The 9603-nt window shown below is 51.1% G+C and overlaps 1 long non-coding RNA gene across 1 annotated transcript; it reads left to right on the forward strand.

Annotated features, from left to right (window-relative positions):
* Positions 1-2900: 2900 nt before the first annotated feature.
* LOC145723293 (uncharacterized) lies at positions 2901-9162 on the forward strand. Its single transcript, XR_014148221.1, has 3 exons — positions 2901-2916; positions 5364-5516; positions 5721-9162. It is a non-coding gene; the product is annotated as an uncharacterized LOC145723293 (long non-coding RNA).
* Positions 9163-9603: the final 441 nt, after the last annotated feature.

Consider the following 9603-nt stretch of genomic DNA (forward strand, 5'->3'; position numbering starts at 1 on the left):
TCCAGGGACTCCAGGATCATGACCTGAGCCGAAGGCAGTCGCTTAACCAACTGAGCCACCCAGGTGCCCCGAACTTGTTCTGTTTTTTAAGATTTTTATTTATTTATTTGAGAGAGAGCTTGAGCAGGAAGGGAGAGGGGCAGAGGGCAAGGGAGAAGCAGCCTCCCTGCCGAGCAGGGAGCCCGACGCGGGACTCGATCCCGGGACTCCAGGATCATGACCTGAGCCGAAGGCAGTCGCTTAACCGACTGAGCCACCCAGGCGCCCCAGAGATTAACTGTTCTTATTCATTACGAGGATGAGCCATATGAAACTCCATATTTATAGGTCAAATGTGGTTAAATGTTGGCGATGTATACGGTTCAGCCTAATAGTATTATACAAATCACAACTATAATTATTATCATAAATAACAACGATAATAGGCACTTTTTTTTTAAGTGCCTGGAATATTGCTGAGCTCTTAGCATGTTTTATCTCATTCAGTTCTCGCGAGAACTCTATGAAATGGGTACTAGGTGGTAATAGCAGCATTCCTCCCGGGTCCCCCTTCAGGGCCCTCACACCTCTTCCCAGCTGCTGGGAATATTGGCTACGCATGTCTCAGCTCCTTCCCTCGCTGGGACCTGTCCTTGGCCACAAGTTGCTGCCTCCACCAAGGTGAGGCCCAGCCTCAGAGGGCAGCCCATGACTGGCTAATGTGGGACTATAAAGGCCCAGCCTCCTTGCCTCACTTCGGGACCCTCTGAAGGGCCATCCCCGCTCAGAGATCCCTGTAGGATCAGCTGAGGTCCCAGCTGCACCCCCCCTGGGGGTCAGCTTTCTCCTTCCCAATCCTGTCCTCTCGCTTGCTTACAGGCCATCTCTGGTGTGTCTGCTAGGAGTACTGCCTGATGAACCTTCTGCAGACACTGCTCCATCTCAGCATCTGCTTTCAGGGAACCTAAACCAGGACAGCTGGTGCTAGAAGTGGTCCCAGGAAGTGGAAGTGGGAAGTGGGAAAGGGGCCGTTTGCCCGTGAAGAGCCCATCGCTGGTATAGAAGGCAGGTTAGTGCCTGGCATGCTCTAACTTCATGATTATTAAAACTCACTGCCGGGGGTCTGGGCTGAGATACGGGTGGAGATAGTCACAGGGGCTAGTGCCACTGACGGAAGTGGTGAGTAGAAGCACTATGGAAATGAATGACTGTAGCTGAGCCCATAGATTTTTCCAAAGACGGATAATGACCGTCTCAAAGTGAAAAATCACCCAGGTACAAGCCAGAGGGCCTCCGGGGCAACATTTAAGGAAATCCCTCCCACAACAGGAGGGCCAGGCTGAGGACTTCATGCTAAGAGTAGCAGAGCTCCAGACAAGGTGGAATTCTCAGGCCTTGTGTACCAAGATGAGAGCCTGTTAGGAAAGAGGTGGGATCCCGATACTCGGGTTGGGGATATAGGAGTAGATGCGGTTGAGAATCTTTTTTTTTTTTTTTTAAGATTTATTTATTTATTTGAGAGACAGAGAGAGAGAGCATGAATGGGAGGGGCAGAGGGAGAGGGAGAGAGAAACTCAAGCAGACTCTATGTTCAGTGTGGAGCCCGACGCGGGGCTTGATCTCATGACCCTGAGATCACGACCTGAGCAGAAACCAAGACTCCGACGCTCAACCGACTGTACCACCCAGGTGCCCCTGCAGTTGAGAATCTTAAACTCAGATTTCTCTGAACCCACTGGGCCTGCAGAAGTGGCTCACTTCTTGTTGACAAAGAGTGGTCCCTCTTTTTGGGAGATCACATGCAGTTTTAAATGAGGCAGGTGCCCTGCAAGATAATGCTCATCTCCCTCAGAACCGGCCTCCACCTCCCTTCTGACTATCTGATGGACACCAAGAGTCAAATCCCAAGTGTGCAGGGCCTGCTAAGGGAGGAGAGGGACTATTCCCTGAAGGAGCTACCGGATCTGGCAGATACCTCCAGGCAGGAAGTAGGCACAGAACTGAATCCTGAGGGGCCAGATCAAGAGAAGAGGAAAATAAAGCTGGATAAGAGCAGGTGTTGATATGAAAGTATTCTCCTGTCATGCAGGATTTAACGCCTGGCAAGGAACCCAGGGGACGGTGCTAACACACTTTCAAGATGGATTTTAGAAGATTAGGAAAAGCAGTGTTCCACGTGAAGTAGAAATGTTAGAGGCGGAAGAATTCAAAGGGCTCAGAGCAGTGGGCAAGCTAGAGTGTTTGTAGCACCCAGGGCTGGGAAGACCCACTGGCCCGCTGTTCTGGGGGAGGCCCTGGAGAACACTCTCTTCATCGAGGCAATAAGGAATGAGCTGGTGAGGGGGGCACCAGCTTTCCGGACAGTAGGAGATGCTGTTGCAGAACTGGGCTCCCTGATACCCACGGGGATTATGGGATCCCCAAATAATAGAGGTCAGGTGGTGGTGCCTAAACTTTAGAACCCAGGTGGGCGTGATTATTGCAATGAGCAGCAAAATCAGCGTGGCAGTCAGGAGGGCCTGACCCACAGAGGCTCTGGAGACCGTAATAGAACACAGTGTTCCTAGAGGTAAGATAGATGGGTGGCCAACAGTGTATTGCCGACTTGAGATGATGAGAAGAAATCAAGGATGGATGATCAAGGGGCTAAGACAGCCGCCTCCCGTAAAAGGTTGTGATTCCCTGCCCTATTTCTGGACCTGAGCCATTGACCGAAGACGTGCAACATTACAGCGAATGTATTTGGTGGTAATCTGCCAGTCCTTTTCCAAAAGAATCCATGGTCATTCCTCGTGTAACTGAGGATGAGAAAGGGGGACTAGCAAGGAACTTGAAGAATTGTTGGCCACAGGGTCGGAGCTGACACTGATATTTGGTGACCCCAAGTGCCGTGATGTGCTACCCCTGTACCATCAGAGTGAGGGGTACGGGAGCCAGGTAAGAACGGAGGCATGCTCACAGTGAATTCACTGGGGTCCATGGGTGCACTGTGCTTATATCCCTGTGCCCCAGTGAATAGTGGGAATGGACATACTTGGTAGTTGGTAGAACCCCGCTATTGGTTCCTCGACCTATAGAATAAGAGCCAGTATAGCAAGGGAATCCAACTGGAAGTGTCTAAAACTGCCCCTCTGCCTGGCCAGGACAGCACATCAGATACATGACTGCGTCCCAGGGGCGATGGTAGAGCTCAGTGCCACTCTCCAGGAAGAAAGAAGGCAGAGGTGGTGGATTCCGTCACCTCCCCTTGTAATTGCCCAGCCTGGCCGCTACAAAACTGTATATAATGGCTGATGAGCATAAATGACCACAACTTTAACTAAGTAGTAGCCCCGATTGTTGCTGTTGTGCTAAGTATGCTATCTTTGCTGGAGCAGATCGACACGGCCTCCAGGACGTGGTGCATGATCGTGATCTCTTTATTGCCTCCTTCCCTGTATCAGAAAGGAGAATCGAGAACAGTTCACATCGCATGGAGCGGAGGCAGGACCCGCTGGTGTCTTGCATCAGGGCCACGTTAACTCTCTGCCTTCCATCCTGATGTAGTCTGAAGGGACCTAGAACGTCTGGGCGATTCTGCAGAACGTCGCCGTAGTGGGCCATTATCAATGATGTTCTGTTAATGAGACCGAATGAGCAAGAAGGGATAAGTACGATGCATTCACTCTAGAGGGTGGGAAATAAATCCTACCCAGATTTAGGGCCAAGACGCGTCAGTGCAGCGTAGAGAGAATCAGTGGGCCTGGGGACACCCCCTCCAAAGTAACGAATGTAAGGGACACCTGGTGGGACATGGCCAGCACAAGTGAGTCTGAGCCTGCATGAAACTGAGCCCGCAGCTGCAGCTTCTCTTCACAGGCAGCTGGAGGGGATGAGACCCCGGGCTCCAGAGATGTCTTCTCTATCTCATTTTATAGATGAGGCAACTAGGTCTCAGAGAGGTGAAATAAATTGCCTCCAAACACAGAGCTGGCAAGTGGTGGTTCTAGGATTAAAATCTAACTCTGACTTCAAAGCCTACGTTCTTTAATGTGTGGTATAGCTAAGGAGCCTGGGAACAGAGAGCTCAGGGGGCCTCTTGTTAGGTATTGGGTTCTGGGGAAGCAGGGTCAGAGACGGATCGGCATGCAGGAAGGTCGCTGGGAAGTGCTCTCAGGAGCAGCACCCGGGGGGGGGGGGGGGCGGGGGGGAAGGGGAGAGTGAAGAAGGCAGGACTGGGCGGAGAAGGAGGTTGGACTGTGATGCATCATTATATAGGCTTCAGACAATCCCACAGGTTGCTCGGGAGCTGGGGCAGCTCTGCAGAGGTGTCCCCTGCTGATGAGAGGGGACTGAGCCTTTATATTCCAGCATGGAGGCAGCCTTTGGGCTGCCCCAGGAAAAGGAGGTCACCATCAGAGAGGTGGTCCTTTCCAGCCTCCGGGGGACTCAGCTGAGCATTGTCAGGCTCCCAACACTTCCAGCTGCTGGGGGAACACCACTTCAGCCCTGAAGGAGCACAGAGCGCCTGGGTGGCTCAGTCCCCTAAGCGTCTGCCTTCGGCTCTGGTCATGATCCCAGGGTCCTGGGATGGGACCCTGCTTTGGGCTCCCTGCTCAGTGGGGAGCCTGCTTCTCCCTCTCCAGCTCCCTCTGCTTGTGCTCTCTCTCCCTCTCTCTGTCAAATAAATAAATCTTAAAAAAAAAAAAAATGCCCCACAGCATCCACGACACTAGCGTGCCCACGCTAGCGGCTGGGCAGGAACACAAAGGTAGGGGCACTGACTCCAAACCTAAAAAGTTTAGCCCTGTTTTTCCAGCGCTGTAATGTGCTTCCCTATCCCAGAGTGCACGACCAAGACCAGGGGCTCCAGCTGGTGGTCGTTGATTGGAAAGAACAGTGAACTCACTCAAACTTGATTGAATCAGAAGGAGGGGGTGTTGTTAAATAAGAATCTCATTGGCATCCAAGAAGAGGGAAGACATCATTCATTCAAAAGTGTACTGAGCACTTACCACAGCCAAAGCTCTGCTCTAAGTGCTGGAGAAACCAGAACAAAGTCAACAAAACTCCCGCCCTGCAGGGTTTCCTTTCTATGGGACAGGACAACGGGGAAGCCCTGGTCCTCCAGGGCACCACCCGACTGGCCTTCTTGAGAGGAGGAGAAGCAAAATACTCTCTTGTTCTTTCATAAAGAGCCTACGGGAAAAGAACACTCAGTTAATTTCTCACCTGATTATCTGCCATATATAAGTAAACGAGTATCGAAGGGCTAGTAACAGTTATTACCTCTGGGTGGGGGGCAGGGGGAGTAAGATGGGTGGAATGGGGAAGTAAAGGGGAACTTTAACTTCAGCTTTGTGCCTCCCTGCCTCCTCCCTTTCCACCACTTCCTTATTTGCCAGCGTGCCCAGGGGATGGCAGCTGCTGTGTGTAGGGCCCCGGCTCTCAGCCCTGGCTTCGGGTCTAGAACCGCCGTGGGAATGTCCCTGCCCTGTGTCCTCTGTTCCTTCAGTCCAGGGGCTTCTCTTGGCTGTCCACTGAGAAGGGGGAAGCAGGTACTTGGAGGTTCCATTCAATGGGGCGCATGCTGGGGCGTTGGGGGGGAGTGGAGTGCAAGAGTCATTTTACAGACTTTAATGTTTTATTCCGTGTAGTGCTGCACGACTTGAATGTTTGCTAACATGTGTGATTTGTAGATTGTATGTGAGCTGTTGCTGTTTATTTTCTCTCTTTCCTTGTTTTTTCTTTTGACATTGCAGAAAGAAGACTCTGGCTGGCAAGCCAGGCCTGGCTCAAGAGGGACTTCTTGAGTAAAGACTTTGAGGCCAGCACCTACCTCTGGCCAAGATGGGGAGGCTGAAGGTGGTGAGGCTGCCTGCAGGAACCGAGGCCTCTTTTCCTGGGTTCTCCTTTTGTGGCCACGTCCCCTCCCCGCTCTTACTGCAACCTGTTCCTTTGAATGGTTCTGGTTCTGATTGTGGGTCATCCTGATGAGGATGAAGTTCTCTCCAGATGGGCTTTTCTACTCCTTGGGGGCTTTGTGCCTTATGCTGGACCTTCTTGCTCAAGGCGAGAGCTCTGTGTCCTGAGAAAAGAACCCCCAGAAGCAGCACGTGATGGCACACTCTCCCTAGAGATGACCTGTGAGTCCCTGGGGGACAGCCAGGCTGGCTTTGGAGTCACGTTGGAGGGTCTGCGGTGAAGACCCATGAATTGCTCCTGCTCAGCAGCCTATGCCCACTTTTCTGGTGACAGCACAATTTTGCCTTAGCAACTGACCCCTCTTTCATTTGACGTAGTTTTGGTGGGACTGCCCATCAGGGACCCCACCTCCCCTGGCCAGAAGATGAGCCATGTCATCCCAGTGATGCCACCAGATACTCCTCCTAGGAAGTTGGATCTTGAGCAAATGATACAGACACCGAAAGTGTTTGGGGCTCATTTATCTTAGTTCTGGTGACTTCCCTCTGGGGTCTGCTTCCCAGATTTCCTGGAACTGTCCTCCTGCGGGTTTTTCTGGAGCCTGGGGCTGCTGCGGATTTTCCTTCAGTTCTCTGTTGTCTCAAATCTTCGGGTGAAGTGCTTGCAGAGCAAATTACCCAGAGTCCATTTCTGTGGCTCACCAGCTAAGACCCCTGACCAATATGGCACCCATGCCTCCTCGGTCTCTCAAACCCCATCTTCTCCCCAGTGGCTCAGGCTTTTCAGTTTGTGGCTGCTCTTGCTAACACTGGCTGTGTTTGATTTATGCCGTGGAGCAGGCCAGGGTGGGTATTAGGAGCTAAGAGGGATGGTAGGGTCAACTAAAGTCCCTGAGCCATGCTGTCGAACTGGGACTGCGCAGCCATGGAAGGGGACCTGTGGCAGATACAGGCAGAGCCTGAAACCACAGGCTGAGCACACTGCATCTTCTAGAAGCACCAGTTTGAAGATTTTATGGGGGTGGAGGAAACATGGTTTAAAAAAAATTTTTAAATTAAATACATATATATTTTGGCGTAGAATATAAAATCTGCAGGAATTTTTATGAGAACACAAATGTGTTCTAAGAAATTTCCTACTGGCAGAAAGCCAATTCCATATGCATATCTAAACCTCTTGGCAGTACACATTCCTCTCTGCAACTATAAAGAGTTCTTTGGTAGAAATTTAGAGAAACACAGACCAATGGTGTGGGGAGCTTTGATGAAACCATACAGGCTGTTCTAATCCAGGTCCCCTTCTCCTTCTGCCCTCAGATTCTTTTCAGGCTTGGGCTACAAGTGGGGGGCCTCTAAGAGTCCTGTTATCCCTGACATCTTTTCACAAACCCTCATTACTGCTACCTTGTTAAAAATGGGCAACCTTGTTAAAAATCACTCACCAAAGAAAGACAGAGCCCCTCCTTCCATGAGTAAATTCAGGAAGCTTAAAATCAGTGTGGTGGGTCTTATGATGGAAGAGAAGGAAGTCAGCAAATAAAACCCAAATCTCTCTTTTGTTTTGACTAAGATTCTAAATATATAGATTCCTGTTATCTTCTGGGCATTTTCTACATTTAATCATTACAACCACAAGGCAAAGATGGAATTATTCCCATGGTATGGATGAAGATACTGGGGCTCATTGAGGCTGAGTAAGTAACCCAAGGTCACATGGCTAATTAGGCCATTTTTCTTAAACATCATTCCTGCTCCATCTCCCCTTCCTAGAGTGCACTCATGGCCTGAATGGGGAGCACAGTAAATCCACAAAACTCCAGTCTGAATGGGCTCATTGTCTGCTGCCTCCCTCCTAATGGGAGGCCTCTGCTTACCAAGAGGACCCTGGCCACCGGGGGCTGGGGGTGCTGGAGAGAGGCACAGAGAGGAGGGGGCCTGAAGATCATGTCCCCCAGTGACCCTGTACCATAGAGGTTAAGATCATGGCCTTTCAGGACAAGCAGGGATGGATTTGAGACTCCACTCTCTTACTCATTGTACAGATAAGAGGAATGCGATAGGGGGTGCAGAGGGAGGGAAGCCCACCACCACCACCATCAAGCCACAGACCCCCAGAGGCCACAGTTGGGTTCAAAGCCAACTCTGTTCCTGGTGTCTGTGCAAAGAGAAATGGAAGCTGCACACCTCTCACTACATCTGACCAAGCATTCTTCAGAATGTTGCTAGTTACAGAGGAGATGATGGCAAGGGGCTACGGCTGGGCCTGGTGGCTCGCCTTGGCCGAATGCACTGCCTGGCCACTCACTCTCGCTACTTCATCCTGATCCAAAGGGTCCAGCCTGCAGGTGCTCCGGCCTCTCCCCTAACACCTCTGGCTTGGGAACCCAGCATGGGGCCAGGACTGAAGGACACCATTACTTGTCTCCTGGGTTTGGAGACGCTCCACGGTAGTGACTGCTCCTTGCCGAGGTCCCTTCAGTGATGAGAGTGTTGTCTCTTGCTGTCAGCTTTCCCAGGATGTCCCGTGCAGCACGGGCTGGTAACACTGTGCTCAGGCCACTGGGGCAGACGTCCCTTGTAGCTAGGCCCTGAATACTTTGATCCTAAACATGGGGGATCTGGGATCATGGTACCCTCCCCATGAAGAATCTAGGGTTGGTTACTTTACTGCCAAGTTCAAATTTTTTAAAAAATTTTTTTAGAGAGAGCAAGCAAGAGGGAGAGGGAGAGTATCTCAAGCAGACTCTCTACTGAGCATGGAGCCCGATGCAGGGCTCGATCTCACGACCCTGAGCCAAGTCAAGAGTCGGAAGCTTAGCCAACTGAGCCACCCAGGTGACCCTGCCAAGTTTAGAATTTTTTTTTAAACTTCCTTTTCATTATATGTTTCTTTTAAGGGAACAAATCCCATTGTGTGCTGTAACACTGATACTTTATGCTGTGGAGAAGATCCCACAGAGGGATATTCAGGCCCAGGGGGCATCACTAGAGTTTCTGCTGCTGGAGGGCGGGAGCTCTGCCTTAGATATGCAGGCGCTCCAGCTTGGAGAGGCCCTTAGGGATGGTCTAGTTCAGCCCGGAGAGGGAAAGGAGCTTGTCCAAGACCGCTATGGCCGGCAGGTCCTGAGCTGATGGACGCCCCATGGAGGGAGGAGCTGTGTCCCTGCTTCTCCCTGCTGCATGTTTGCACCCAGCACAAGGCCTTGCCCATGGTTGGCTCTCAAAAATTTGTGATGAATGAGTGGATGAAGGAATAAATAGACCAGACAGGCCCTGGAGACTGTTCTCCTGGCTCTCCGTGAAGGCCTTGACCTGGCCTTGCCTCTCAAAGAGCTGCTTTGACTGGGGATTGAGGCCAAACCAACGGCCCAGGTGGCTGCTGAGCTGCTCACCAGCTTCAGCTCGGCATCCACATCATCTAATACAGTAGCCTTGGTTAAGAAGATGCACAGAGGAAGTTGCCCAGTGAATGGATTTGTCCAATGGCTGTGTGGATAAGATACTCTGTCCTTCTAGCTATTTCTCTGCTTGGAGAGCATGGAGGGAGTTGTCCTCACCTAGATCTCCCTAAAGCAGACCTAGGATAAGGGTTTGGTGGTAATTAGGGCTGCAATGCACTTCACAGTTTACAAATGGTGCTCACTCCCTGGGAGTCTCATAGCTTCCCCATAGTCTCAAGGCTGGTATTTTGAACCTTGTTTTTGAGTTGAATCAGGTCCAG

This window comes from Leptonychotes weddellii, chromosome 9, assembly GCF_054177405.1.
Source record: "Leptonychotes weddellii isolate Sample4059 chromosome 9, ASM5417740v2, whole genome shotgun sequence".
Lineage (NCBI taxonomy): Eukaryota > Metazoa > Chordata > Mammalia > Carnivora > Phocidae > Leptonychotes > Leptonychotes weddellii.